The sequence below is a fragment of the Mastomys coucha genome, unplaced genomic scaffold, assembly GCF_008632895.1.
Source record: "Mastomys coucha isolate ucsf_1 unplaced genomic scaffold, UCSF_Mcou_1 pScaffold3, whole genome shotgun sequence".
Lineage (NCBI taxonomy): Eukaryota > Metazoa > Chordata > Mammalia > Rodentia > Muridae > Mastomys > Mastomys coucha.
Window position 1 is genome coordinate 66522360 of NW_022196909.1, and position 15697 is coordinate 66538056.

The window sequence follows — 15697 nt, forward strand, 5'->3', positions numbered from 1 at the left end:
TGATTGTTGTTTTATATCAAACAACTTTTATAATACTCATTTTTATTATAATATTTTATAAATTTTGAAGAAGATGACAAAAAAGTATTGTACATAATGAAGGGTCTCTGGGAGGAGTTAGGGTACAAAAGGGAAACAAGAATGTGATTTAATTATATTTAGTTAAAATATGTTTTTAAATGTTAATAAATTCAGACAAATTGAAATCATGTATGTTTTTTCATCATAATGCAATAAAACTTAAATCAAAAAAAAGGAAAAGAATACTTGGAGTAAGTGAGATTTAGAGCTTAGTGAGGTACAGGTAGATACTATCTTTTGTCCCTTCTAAGGAAAACAGACTGATTGAAATAATGAAAGGACTTGCTTTGCTCACAATTCTGGCCCAAGTCATAATGTTATAATATTTTATAAATTTTAAAGAATATGACAAAAAATACCCTATCAATATGTACTACATTTGTGAATATGTACATCCAAAAAATCAATAAACTTTCAAAAAAAAAAAGAATAAAGTTACCTCAACTGGCTTAGATCAGTGGCATTTACATGTTGCTTCTGGGGCAGAGTCCATCCTTCAAGTAGCACATGGCTGCCCTAAGCCTGAATAGAAATGGATTTTGTCATTGAGGAGAAAGTAGAGAACACCTTGTGAGTAGGTAGGTGACTTAAAATGCTACAAAAGTTTGTGGAGAAGTAGGGATGTAAGTCAATCAATAAGGTATTTGTGTAGTGTGCACAAAGTCCTGAGCCCTCTTTACAATACCTTGCATAGAGCCACGTAGCTACTTGTAATGACAGCACTCAAGCTTCAAGGCCACCTCAGATACATAGCAAGCACATGTGTAACTTTAAGTTTTTCAAACCTATTTTCAATAATGGCTCTTCAATGCTTTAACCTCGCTGTTAGCCCACTACCCACCAGAGGTAGTGGAAAAGAAAGGATATAAGGGAAGTGAACCTGTTTAGAAAGGTTCTTTGGAGCAACTTGTATGTGTTGTCTGGAAATCAACGGTGCAGTCCATTGGTTAACAGGCAGCGGCAGCTTGAGCCACTTGCAAACACCAGCAGTCCAGTTTGGTAGAGTCAGGTTAGCAACAGTGGTGACATGACAACTAGCAGAGACAACTAGACCTCAGCCTTGGCTTGAGTCAGTAGGAAGGACCAACAGGAACACCAGAAGTTCTCAGTTGTGCCTCTCTCAGGGAAGTGGAGATCAGTAAAGGCTTGAGACCGACAAGCATTGCAATGCTAGCTGTACCAGCAAGCCAAGCTCTGTCTCCATCGCTCCAGGAAGTCCTAGTTATACCCTCCAAACATCACGTGTCCTCTACGTGCCTTGCCTCAGCACATGCATCCAATCAGCCCGAGTCTGAAGAGTCCCTACAAATGCAGCTCAACTATGCAGTATAAGGTAGACCAATCCATGTGTGTTGTTAGCAAAGAGTCCTTCATCACGTGTCCTTTCATGTGCTTGCTTTAGCTGAACATCCTCTCTCTTGTGTCTGCTTCAGTGAAATTCCTTCACAGGTCTGCCTTAGTCCTACACCTGTGTCCACTTCAGGAAAACATTCCTTCATGTGTTTGCCCCAGCAAAACACCATCCGATACAACTGACTCTCCAAAGAACCCTTAAGTTTACACTTTACACATGAGTCATGTCTCAAAAGGGGGAAAAGAAAGAAAAGCTAGAAGGCAGAAGTAAAGGAAGAAGACAGGAATGGAAAAGGGAAAGAGGAAGGAGGGAATGAGAAGGGAAGAAAGGTAGGAAGAGGGAGGGAGGAGCAAAGGAAGAAAGGAAGGAAGGGAGTATGTGTGGATTTTCTGGCCAAGAATTCCTACTGGTGTTTTTGATTTACCATAGCTAACTTATGCTTACATCTGAGAAACATGATTCAGTAATGTCTTAGAGAGAAAAGTTAACTTATAAATTCATTATAAATCAACATGTAGAGATATGGTTAATGTTTGTGTTGTATGTACAATGTAAATATACAGACACATGTAGATGCATGAACAGACACAAAGCTATGGATATGTGTTGACACCTGCAGGATACATATTAGACTGGTTGAAAAAAAATACTAAATTCAGCTGAACTTTATTTCCAATGTCATACATAATTTTTAAAGCTTATTGGATAAAAGGAAATCATTTTCTTTTATTAAATACAGTCCCTTTAAATATGTTGGCATAGTGTATATAGAGGCTAAACTATTTGTCTATAGTTCCTGCAAATATGTGAATATATTTATGACAAAATAATTCATTCTCAATTCAGGAGCTATTGACAGTAATTTTTTTCTAAGTGTACAAATGTCCAATAAAATTAGTAAGAATTCTGATTCAAGTGTTCATCAAGTATGTTTCCTACATGATGTTTTCATACAATGGGAAAACATCGTCCTCCATGGCACCTAGAACTGTGCAGGGGAACTACATTTTTTCCCATTTTGTTATGGTTCAAAAGTTTGCAGTATGTCATAATTAGTTCCTTAGTGATTGGTATGGTTGAGGTGGGCCATTTCATGCTCCACTAACAGACATAACAATGAAGGAATCAATCAGGTGTCAGCATTACATTTTATTTTTATTTCTTGCCACTATAAGGCATCTGGTGTGCATTTGGGGAAAGAGACTCACCATGAGATTGTATCATTTCTTTAAGATAAATTACTGCATGAGAAATTGCCAGGCTGAAGGACATACAAATTCAAAGAACTTGATTCAAATTTGATGTGAGAATGTTGGCATGATTGGGTTCTGTCTTTCCTCACATCTTCCCAAGCACCATGTATAAATAATCTTTAAAATGTCCTTGGGGGAAGTGCCTATTTGACTCTTTGAATGATTTTTTTAAATTGGGTTGTTTGTTTTGTTGTTGTTGAGATTTAGACATTCTTTTTATATTCTGAATATTAATCTTTCATCACTCACATGGTTTGCAAATTCTTCCATTCTGCTCACCACTTCTTGTACTCTGTTGGTGGTGGTATCTTTCAATATTAAAAATTCTCAAATATCTGGTGACTTCAGTTTGTTCTTCTTTCTCTTTTGTTGCTTTGAAATCACATCAAGGAAGTCATTGCAAAAGGCTAATGTTTTGAAACTTCTGGTCCATGCTTTCTCTCTTTTTCTAAGACTCTTAGAGCTGCAGATCTCACATTTAAATAACAGTTCATTTGGGGTATATTTTGGGGGTGAGAATTCTGGTCACAGCAACTCAACGTTCAGTAGTCATGAAGGTAGAAAGGACATAAAGACAGTAAGTAGGCAGAGAGTCTGGTAGCAAACAATTCCTGAACTAATCTGGGATGTTTTGCTCAACTGAAACAATCACTTCTGGGATTTTGCTTTCTAGAGCTAGATGAGGATCTGTGGGACAGTCTTCCTTCAGAGAAATAGAGTAGACACCATCCCTAGCTCTGCGGGGCTGAGCTTCGGGAAATTTCTGGTTGGTCATTATACTGAAACAACAGCATAAAATAGGAGAAGGATTCTTATTACATACACACACAAACACACACATATAGGTACAGATTATATATATTTCTGAGAGATTGATATGGTTGGGGTGGGCCATTTCTGTAAAGCATCTGGAGTAGATATAGATTAGAAACAGATAGAGATTGAGGTAGAGATAGAGATAGAGATAGAGAGAGGGGATATTCCACACAGACACTTAAAACATGAGGCAGTCAAGCCAAACTTTATGTCACACATAACTGTTCTTGAACAATAGTATGATACTAGATATAGTCACAAAACTACTCAAGTTTTTTCTTCTTTCCTGTACCTATATTTTAACCTATGTTATTTCAAATGCATTTTTGCAAGGCCAGCTTTTATTTTTGACCTTGAAATAAGTCTAAGACCAGCCCCATGATTTCTTAAGGCATAGATAAACAAATCACAAAATATACTTGGATTTGTGATTAATATTTCTAATCCAATGGCATCATCATCATGATGTTTCTCCTCCTCCTGCTCATCACCATCATCATCATCCAGAGTTGTATTAAGAAGAGATAACTTGAAGACTGAATAGCAGAAACTTCCTAACTTGACAAATACTCTTGGGTGATCTAGTTTTCATAATTTTTGTTCCCCCTTTGACAACACATTTCTAGTTTCCTAGGAGGTGTTGTATATGTCACCCCTTCTTGACTCAGGTATCATTGGTTTCAGTCATTGCCATGGTAACCATCCATCCAGGATGGACATGGTATCATTTTCCCTTTAGGGTACCATGCACCCCTTGGATTCTGTGTTGGGATTTTCTGGTGCTGCTGTAAATGGTACCCTTGAGAACCTACATGCTGCACAAGTGTGATGCTACACTAGTAAGTTCTTTCTCACGTGTCTCTCATATGGACAACTCTAAGATACAGTCTTCTTTGCTCACGGGAGGCCAAGTGACCACAGTCTACTTCAATGACCCACTTGTGTAGGTGTTCTGCCTTTTATGTTCTTGTTTTTCTTTCCTTTTGTACCTGTTCCTCAACTATTTTTCTTTTTGTTCACACTCCAAAATAAGCTACCTGTATGCAAACCATTAACTTAAGCTCTGTTTTCTAAAGATAATCCTGATTTAAAAAACAAAAACAAAGTAGCATTTTTTTCTTGACATAAAGACTCGTTTTAAAATCAGGTATGGTAACACATGTATGTAATCTCATGATCACAGCAATGAGAGGCTAATATATGAAGAGCATCACATGTTTGAGGCCAACCTGGGTACATAGTGAGATTCTGGCCAAAGTAAACAGTAGTATGAGACCATTTCTACAACAACAAAAGTCATAGTTATGTTTTCCTTGAATGAAAGGAGTGGATTTGTCTTTCCATTCGATGTCCACTTACCCCTCAATCCTTTGACATCCTGTGGTGGTATATTTACAACTTCCTTGTACTCAAGTTTCATATTGTCATTTTCTGACAGTATTTCTGGTGGTTCAGGTTGACCTTGAACCTGCCAAGTGGTCGAAGATAGCCTTGAAATCCTGATCCTCCTACCTCCATGACTGAGTATTGAAATTACTGGTGCATATTACCATAACCAGCTGGTTTTGTTTGTTGTTTCTGCAATCTTGTAGGACAGAATCTAATATAACCTCAATTCCAGTTCTCTGTCTTTGTGAAAGACTTCATGTTCATAAAGCCTAAACAAGGAAATAAAAGTAAAAATAAAGCAGAGACTACACAGATTGTTTAAAACATGCCCACTTTTGTTTTTTTTGTTTTTTTGGTTTTTTTTTTTTTTTTTTTTTTTTTTGGTCTAGGACTGGTTGGTTTTTGTGCATGCTAAAGTTTTCAAGAATTTCATGAAATAGTAAAACTGATTAAAAAAGACTCGCATTAAGCTGTCCACATAGTCTCTCTAAAACGCACCCCTGCTCTACATGGCCTTTTGGAGGGCGGGTTTCATAGTACCCCAGAGGCTCTCTCCAAATTATTATCCTTTCATTTCATTGTTCTGCCCCTTGTCTCCTTCACTTTTGTAGTAGGACAAGGGACGTGATCAACTAAGACCTTCAAAATCAACTATCAAATGCTACTTTCCATGACCTACATAGTGTTTCATTTTGACGTGAAGCATGGCTTCGAGCTCTTTGTACAGTTATTACAATATTATATGGACAAAGGATGACAACTTCAGGCTTTTGAGTCTCCAAAATTTGCTGCTGAGAATAGAATTATGTCATCAAAGCAATAGGTCCCAGTGTGTGGAGACCAGTCAGAAAAAATAGCTTGTTAAATGTAAGTTCATTCTCAGCTTAGGAGTGCAAAACTCTGAACTGAAGACACAGTGGTTTTTCAGCACTAGAGTTCTTGGTTTAGTTCTTTGTTGGGGATTGAAAGCATAAACATTCCCTCATGTGAATCTGCTTGCACAAGCTTGCCGTACTCTTTCTGTATTTGGGGGCCTCAGAAGAGAGAGAAAAAGGGTGATCAAATTGATGAAGAGAGAATGGGGAAATAAATAGAGTAATTACGATCTAGAGTAACAAATACTACTTAGGCAGATACCAATTATTTCTACAAAATCCACAATTTATGGAAAGAAATCTCAATGTTTACATATTGATCAGCTTTTATTCATACCCAAAGAGAATACTTGTAATAAAGATTTCTCACAATTTGGGGGAGTGTATTACATTGATGTTAGATTGCTGCTTCGTCTCTTCTTATTTTCACCACAACAAAACAGCTTGTTGGAGGCAAATATTGTGTTTATAATCTCTTTGTGAATGAATGAACTGAAGGGTGAGGTGTCCAGGTTCTGTTACTGTCTGACTATTTACGAGAATGAAATAAAAGCAAATTTGAGGAACTCTTGAACCAAAGCCACAAACAAACTTTTGTCATAACAAGTTGATTTTTCTAAACTTAGAGACACCCCACCCATTCCCTTCTAATTATAAATGAGAAAACAATGACAAAGAATTGCCCAAAACTCAAATGCCTTACAATTCTTACTTAAACTTGTGTTGTTGTTGTTGTTACTTTGAGATAGTATGTTATGTAAGCCAGGTTAGACTCTAGATTATAGTTTTCCTGCCTCTGCCTTCCAGGTGTGGGGATTACAGGCCTGAACCTACACAGCTAGCTATTCTTGTCTCTAAGCTGAGAGTTTTGTCCGATATTTGTAATCTCAACAATTGGGGTAATACAGTAATACTTACTGACAAGCCTTTTTCTTGCTTCTTTTCTGTGTCACCTACTGCTGCAAGTCCCTCTGCACTGGAGGAGACAGGTCTCTGAGGTCAATCTTCCATACTTCCTCATGTAGTCCCAGTTCTGAGGAATTCATCTTGATTCTCCTCAATTTTCCATTAGAGTTGTAGAGACTGTCTTCCCTGAAAATATGGTCCTGAGCACTGTGAAGCTAGACATCCTTTCAGAGTGCATGAGTGTGGCAATAAAGATGGAGGCTGTGTGGCTTTTAGACACCCTTACCCACAAGCAGTACTGTAGGCATGGTCTGATGGCCAGGGACTTCATACACATCACTCAGTACATGTGTGTCTCCTAGAAAATAAGGAAAATAGAGTAGGACACTCCTGAATGTTCCTCCATTGTAACATGAATAAACAGCATCATTTCTGAATAGTTTCATCTTATGTATGTGTGGAGGGTTGGGGCGCAGTAAGGTGGAGGCAGCTACTTCATGAATGTAGTAGAAGATAAAGTAACATTACCGTTTCACATAGGTTGAGATAGTGCCCAGTACTGAAAGCACTGAATACCATTGTGAACCTGGAATATGCTGATAAAGTCTTTCTTGGGATTATTTCAGAACATATAATTTAAGACTCGGGGGCATGTAATTTTGAATTATGACACCCATCCCTGCCTTCTGTGAGAATGGTGGGGACCACTTACCTATGATAGGTAGAAGCATTTCAGATGTATAGGAGATGACTGTGATCCAAAGAGGTTAAGCTATTATGGTAGTTTGAATAGGCATGGCCTCATATACTCATGTGTTTGAATGTTTGGACCATACAGAGTGGCACTACTAGCAGGTGTGGCCTCGTTGGAATAGGCGTGGCCTTGTTGGAATAGGTGTGGCCTTGTTGGAATAGGCGTGGCCTTGTTGGAGTAGGCGTGGCCTTGTTGGATGGAGTCTGTCACTGTGGGGGTGAGCTTTGGGGCCTCATATGCTCAAGCTATGCCCAGTGCGGCACATAATCTCCTTCTGCTGCCTGCAGATCAAGATGTAGAGCTCTCAACTCCTTCTCCAACACCATGCCTATAATGTTTCCCACCATGATGAAAATGGACTAAACTCCTGAAACTGTAAGTCAGCCCCAATTAAACATTTTTCTTTATAAGAGTTACCATGGTCATGGTGTCTTTTCACAGTAATAAAACCTGACTAAGACAGCTACCATTAAAAAAAGAAAAAAGAAAAATCATGTGCATCTGAATGCATACACAGCATATACAAGTACCACAGTGCACATGCGGAAGATAGAGAACAACTTGTGAGAGTTGGTTCTCTTCTTCTAATGTATGAATTCCAAGACTAAAACTTGGATTTTCAGACTTTGAGACAAACACTTTTACCTGCTGAGCTACCTCAATGGCCCACTTTAGAAACAAAACTTACATTGTATTTGTTTATGTATGAGTGGAATGGGTACATACATGCGGAGTGTGTGTGCGTGTGTGTGTGTGTGTGTGTGTGTGTGTGTGTGTGTGTGTGTGTAGAGGTCAGAGAATAAGTTTTAGGAGTGTATTCTCTCCTTCTCCCATGTGGGGTTCAGGGATAGAACTCAGGCCATCAGGCTTGGTGGTAATACTTTTACTTGCTGAACTATCTCATTGTGTGTTGTCCCTCTCTTTGAAAGACATGTGAATCAGGGACTAAGGGAAATACTCAGGCAAATGCCATGGAAAGTTTTCCTTGTCACTTTTGGAGCTGTGGGCCTCAGCCGTAGATAACTTTGCCCAGTAGAGAGAATTTGGCAATGCGGGAAAGCAGAGAGCTGTTAGCATCTAGTGGGTACACTCAGGAATGCTTCCAAATGTGCTTCAGTGCACAGGACAACTCTATACAGTAAAGATAATCCAGTGCTAAGATTGAGGAAGTATACCTTAGACGAAGAAGAGTCATGCTGTACATGCTAATTGAGTACCCTTTCCCTAAACTCTCAGTTAACCAGGAGAAAAAAATATGTTGTGCACATGATACTTTGTGCTTATAATACAATGGAAGAGAAAAGGGACAGCATTGTAATTTGAATCTGAAATGTCCCTCACAAGTTTATCATTTGAATGCTTGTTTTCTAGTATGACTCAATATTTTGGATGGCTATGGAACATGTAGAGCATGCCTTTGAAGGTTGTAGCCCAGCAAGATTCTAGCCAACCTATCTCTACTTACTATTTACCACCTTGGGATTAATCCACTTCACTGCCAGAATGAGCCCCTCCTGCTCCCACAGTTTCCCCACCTGGATGAATCAAATGAGAACTCAGAAACTATGAAGCAAAATAAGGCCTTTCCCCTTGACTTGTTTCTGTCTGGTATTTTGATACATATGACAGTATAGGTAACATGGGCAGTCTTCCCCTAATGTCTATCCCCTTGTAGAACATCAAGAAGGTAGAGTTCCCAGTTCCAAGGAGTGACCCTCTGAAGGCTGAGTGATCTTCTGGGTTAATTCTCTCCTCACTGTCTCAGAGCGTCAAGCCCATGTATTCTCTATTTTCCTAGGATACTTCAAAATACATCTAGGTCCCTCTGCTGTCACTGAGAGGAACCAACAGGAGGGTGGTCATGGGAATGTGGTGGGAAGAGCATCCAGCCTGCTTTCAGCTCTTGGTGCATCTCTCTAGCACCAAAGGCAGAACTGCCTCCATCTCGAGAAGGCGAAGCACCCAACCTGTCCCTGTGGCCACCCCTTGGCAGTGCTATCTATATGATGACCCTCCTGTATTTAAGAACAACCACAAAACCTGGTTGTTAGCCATGGTGTCTCTCATATCTGAGCATTCACAACACGGATCTTTCCCCTCTTACAGTGGTCTTAGGTTGTGGTGGGAGAGGGCTCTGTCTCTGACTCTTAGCTCTCAGGTTATAGCCGTTGTCTGCAGACCTCCATTGGCCTTTAGTCATCAAAGCTTAAATTACCAACTACTGCTACCAAATCTACTGTTGGAATGTTCTTCTTGTGCCTGAGTTGCTGGGTGAACCTTGACTAGAAAAGCAATGGTAAGTCCCACAAAAAAGCAACTTTTCTCTACTCATCCCCCAGTAGCTAATGGTGATACCACTTGGACTACTATGGGTCATTTACAGAGCACTGAGCATAGGAAAAGGTTAAGCTATAGTTCAGTCTCAGCATGGCTGAGAGCTACAGTGGTGGCCCCTTGGTAGTGAGGTGCCATTGAACCCCAGTGTACGGGTTTTCAGAGAATGCACAGACTCACATAGGAGATTGGGAAGGAAATGAGCCCACCAGAATGCCACATGCTAAACACTGACACAGAGATGTATGCACTTGTACTTGGGGAACAAAGAGAAGTGACATATTAAATATTCCTTAGCAGTAAGATCAAAATTTACAGTGGACACTGCTTGGGCTGACTTTTTCCAAATGGCTGGAAATTCCCCAGAAAAGTATCACTGCAAGAGAGGTGGATAATAACCAGAATTTAATATACATACACATGCACATGCATGTACACACACCATGTTCAAAGACAAGGTGAGAGATTATTAGTGGGCAGTATACATTTCTTTCAGGAAGCTTGAGCTGAATCAGAACTGTATTGCGGACCAGCATTCTAAGATAAGAACACAATGGTTACTTTAACTTGTAAGTATAATCATGACTTCAGAATTAAAAATAGAGCAGCAGAAAAAGCCAAGGAGGCCAACCATAGGCCTTTTCTGCTCTCTCTTTCCCTGAGACTCGATTCCTCCCTAGCGATGCAATAGGACCTCAGCAGCAGCTTCTCTTCCCCACCGCCTACGTCTCCTGTGGATCCCACCACCTCCTGACCTCCTTGTCCAACTCTATGTCACATCCCAGCCTCCAACACCAGCAGGCATTCTCTGTGAACACACCAGCCAAACAGGTCAGTAAAACAGGCAATATCCAGCCATCACACTCTGAAGATCCAGAAAGAAAAGGAAACAAGGAACAAAAAAACTGCCTACTCAACAAAGACAGCATCAAGAACTGTAACCACCCTGAACCCAGATGCCTAATCACCAGCATAAGAACATATCCAACAGCAGTCAGGACAGTATGCCTCCGCTGGAGCCCAGCTATCCTCACTGAAGCAGGGACTGCACATTTCAACATGGCTGAAGGCTAACAGAGAGACCTTAAAACCAACTATATTAAGATGATAGAGGTTCTTAAAGAGGAGATGAATGAATCCCTTAAAGAAAACCAAGGTCAAACAGTTGAAAGACACTAATAAAAGTGTTCAAGACATGAAAACAAAAATATAAGCAATAAAGAAAACACAAACTAAGAAGGGAATTCTGAAAATGAAAAAAATTAGGAATCAAACAAGAACTAAAGAGGCAAGCTGTACAAAAAACAAGTAAACAGCCCCCAGACAAATGAAAGTAAGTGATATTACATCAGTCAAAGAAAAATGTTAAATCTAAAAAATATCTGATACAAAACTTCCAGGAAATCTGGGACACTATGAAAAGACCAAAACTAAAGATAATAGAAATAGAGGAAGGAGGAGAATCCCAGCCTAAAGGAACAGAAAATATTTTTAACAAAATTAAACTCAACTTAAGCAATATCTTAAATCCAGCTCCTATAGAGGTGCTAGAAGGGAAACTTCAACCTAAAGAGTTAACTACACCCCAAAACACAGGAAATAAATAACCTCACAGCAGCAAAACAAAAAAGAAGGGGAACACAAGCCCCACACACATACACACACACACAAACAAACAAATAAAAAACAACACCACCACAACCATCAGTAACAACAATAACATAACAACAACAACAACAAAATGGAAATTAAGAATATTTGATAATTATCAATGGTCTCAATAAAATTCCCCAATAAAAAAGGCACAGACTAATGTCAGTGGATGAAAAAAAAACAGTATCCATCCTTCTGCTATATTCAAGAAATACAGCTCAACATCAAGGATAACATTACCTCAGGGTAAATGGCTGGAAAAAGTTACTATAAGCAAATGAATATAAAGAGAAAAACTGGAGTAACTATTTTAATATCAAACAAAACAACTTTGAAACAACAAAAAACTAATCAAAAGAGATAAGAAGGACACAACATACACATTAAAGGAAAATTTTACCAAAAGGACATTTCGATTCTTAACATCTATGCCCCAAACACAGGACACTCAGGTTTACAAAAGAAACACTACCATAATTTGATCACATATCGATGTTCACACATTGGTATTGGGAGACTTCAGTACCTGACTCTCACCAGTGGACAGATCATGCAGACAAAATTCTAACAGAGAAATTCTGGAGCTAACAGTCTTTATAAACCAAATAGACGTAACAGATATGTTAAAAAAAACACTTTGCCTAAACACAAAGAATGTGTCCCCATGGAACTTTCTCCAAACTGACCACATGCTCAGGTATAAAATTAGTCTCAACAGATCCAAAAAAAACAAAAACAAAAACAAAAACAAAAATTGAAATAACTTCTTGAATCCTATTAGGCCACCACTGATTAAAACTGAATTTTAACAGTAACAAAAATGAAAGAAAGCTTTAAGACTCCTGGAAACTGACCAACTCTATTGAATAAAAAAATGGGTCAAGAAAGAATTTAAAGTGAAATGAAAGACTTTCTAGAATTCAACAAAAATGAATATACAACACACTCAAACTTATGGGACACAATGAATATACAGCATACCCAAACTTATGGGACACAATGAATATACAACACATCTAAATTTATGGGTTACAATGCAAGTGTAAAAGGAAAGCTCATAGTGCTATAAGTGCTTACAAAAAAAAAATGGAAAAATCTCATGCTAGCATCTTAACAGCACACCTCAAAGCTGTCGAGCAAGAAGAAGAAAACACTCTGAGGAAGAGTAGACAGCAAGAAATATTGCTAAAGTTAAATCAAGATCAGACAAACAACTTAAACACCTAGTGAAATGACACCTAGCAGTCATTAAGTATCCCAACAAAAAAAAGCCCAGGACCAGATGGTTTTATTGCAGAATTCTACCAGACTTTCAAAGATGAGTTATCACCAATACTCTTCAAATTATTCCACAAAATAGAAACAACAGGAACATTGTACATTTCATTTTAGGAGGTATCATTTTCCTTAATACCCAAAGAAAGAGAATTACTGACCAAATTTCCATACAAATATAGATGCAAAAATATTCAATAAAATATTTGAAAATAGTGTCCAGGAACACATTTTAAAAAACCATCCACCATGATCTAGTAGGCTTCATCCCACAGAGGCAGGCATGGTTCATCATACAAAAATCTATAAATGTAATTCACTATGTAAACAAACTGAAAGAAGATGAAGAAAAGGCCTTAAATAAAATCTAGTACCCATTCAGAATAAAAGTCCTGGAGAGATTATGGATACAAGGGACATAACTAAATATAAAAGGCAAATTATAGCAAATATATAGCTAACATCAAATTAAATGGAGAGAAAACTCAAAACAATTCTATTAAAATCAGAAACAAAAGAACATTTTCCATTCTCCCCAAATCTATATAGTACTTGAAGTTTTATCTAGAGCAATAAAACAAATGAAGGAGATCAAGGGGATGCAAATTAGAAATGAAAAAGTCAAAGTATTTTAATTTCTTTATTTGCAGATAATATAATAGTATAATAAGTGACCCAAAAATCTCCAACAGGGAACTCCTACAGTTGATAAACTCTTTCAGCAAAGTACCTAGATACAAAATTAACTTAAATAAGTAAATAAATAAATAAATATCATTAGCCCTTCTTTATGCAAACTACAAACAGATTAAGAAAGAAATCAAAGATGTCAGGCAGTAGTGGTACACGCCTTTAATCCCAGCACTTGGGAGGCAGAGGCAGGTGGATTTCTGAGTTCAAGGCCAGTCTGCTCTACAGAGGGAGTTCCAGGACAGCCAGGGCTACACAGAGAAATTCTGTCTTGAAAAAAAAAGAGAGAGAGCTGGATAGATGGCTCAGCAGTTAAGAGCACTGACTGCTCTTCTGAAGGTCCTAAGTTCAAATCCCAGCAACCACATGGTGGCTCACAACCATCTGTAATGATATTTGATGCCACTCTTCTGGAGTGTCTGAAAACAGCTATAGTGTGCTTACTTATAATAAATAAATAAATCTTTAAAAAAAGAAAAAAAGAAAGAAAGAGAGGGGGGAGAGAGGAAGGGAGGAAAAGAGAGAGAGAGAGAGAGAGAGAGAGAGAGAGAGAGAGAAATCAGGTAAACAACATTTTTCACAGTACTGCCAAATAATATAAAATAACTTGGGGTAACTCTAACCAAGCAAATGAATATTGTGCATGATTAAAAATTTCAAGTCTTTAAAGAAAGAAACTGAAGAAGGTATCAAAAGCCAGAGAGATTCCCCCATACTCATGGATTGGTAAGATTAACAGTAAAATGGCTATCCCAAAAGTAATCTATAGATTCAATGTAATCCTCAGCAACATTTCAACAGAATTTTTTATAGACCTTAAAAGGACAATTCTCAGCTTCATACAGCAAAACTTAAAACCTAGGATAGCTAAAACAGTTCTATATAATAACTTCTGTAACTATCACTATTCTTGATTTTAAGTTTTACTACTGAGCTATAATAATAAAATCTCATGGAATTGCACCCCCCCCCAAAAAAAACAGATACATTGAACAATTGAATCAATTGAAGGCCCAAATATAAATCCACACAACTATGGACACCTGACTTTTGATAAAGAAGCCCGTACCCACTGGAAAAACAACATCTTCACCAAATGTTGCTGCTTGAACTGGATATCTGCATATAGAAGAATGCAAATAGGTTCATTTTCAGCATTTTGCACAAAACTCAAGTCCAAGTGGGTCAAAGGCCTCAACATAAAACAAGATACAATGAACCCGATAGACGAGAAAGTGGAATATATCCTCTAAGACGTTGGCATAGGAGACAACCTTATGAACAGGACAGTGATACTACAGACACTAGGACCAACAATTAATAAATAGGCCCTCATGAAACTGATATGCCTCTGGCAAGGCAAAGGACACCAATCAGACAAAGCAGCAGCCTACAGAATAGGGAAACATTTTCACCAACTCTACATCTGATAGAGGACTAATACCCAAAATACATAAAGAACTCAAGAAACTTACCCAAATAATCCAAATATAAAATGGAATACTCATCTTAATAGAGCAGTTTCAAATGGCTGAGAAACACTTAAAGAATGTTCAACATTCTTAGCCATAAAAGAGATGAATATCAAAACTACTTTGAGATTCTATCTTACACCTGTCAGAATGGCTAAAATCAATAACCAAGTGACAGGTCCTTCTGGCAAGGATGTAGAGCAAAGGGAAAATTCGTCCATTGCTGGTGGGAGCACAATCTTGTACAGCCACTGTAGAGGTCAATGTGACCATTCTACAGAAAACTGAGAGCTGATCTACTGGAAGGCCCAGCTATACCACTCTTGTACACATACCCAAAGGATACTCCATCTTACTACAAGGACGCTTGTTTAACTATGTTCATTGTAGCTTTATTCATAATAGCCAGCGTGGTGGCTTGAATATACTTGGCCCAGGGAGTGGCATTATGACAAGGTGTGACCTTGGTGGAGTAGGTGTGGCCATGTTGAAGGAAGTATGTCACTGTGGGAGTGGGCTTTGATATCCTCCTTCTAGCTGCCTGGAGTCCACTCCTTCTGCTTGCCTTCAGATCGAGATGTAGAACACTCAGCTCCTTCTCCAGCATCTTGTCTGTCTGCAGGCTCCCATGCTCCCCACCAGGATGATAATAGACTGAACCTCTGAAACTGTAAGCCAGCCCTAAGTAAGTGTTTTCTCTTATAAGAGTTGCCTTGGTCATGGTGTCTGTACACAGCAATGGAAACCCTAAGACAGCCAGAAACTGATAATAACCTAGATACCCTTCAACCAGAAAATAAATAGAGAAAATGTGACACAGTTACACAATGGAGTATTACTCGGCT

The 15697-nt window shown here is 38.4% G+C and overlaps 1 long non-coding RNA gene across 3 annotated transcripts in view; it reads right to left on the reverse strand.

The window, feature by feature from the left end:
- Positions 1–15238, reverse strand: part of LOC116074933 — a 43483-nt gene extending 28245 nt beyond the window's left edge. For 2 of the 3 annotated variants that reach the window (XR_004112350.1, XR_004112349.1), the window contains exons 1-4: positions 15188–15238; positions 6687–7032; positions 4864–5162; positions 521–603 (exon numbers count right to left, since the gene is read on the reverse strand). This is a non-coding gene — a long non-coding RNA (uncharacterized LOC116074933). Of the gene's footprint in view, positions 1–520; positions 604–4863; positions 5163–6686; positions 7033–7386; positions 7495–15187 lie in introns of those variants that run through there. The other variant, XR_004112351.1, reaches the window with a different exon arrangement.
- Between the last annotated feature and the right edge of the window lie 459 nt (positions 15239–15697).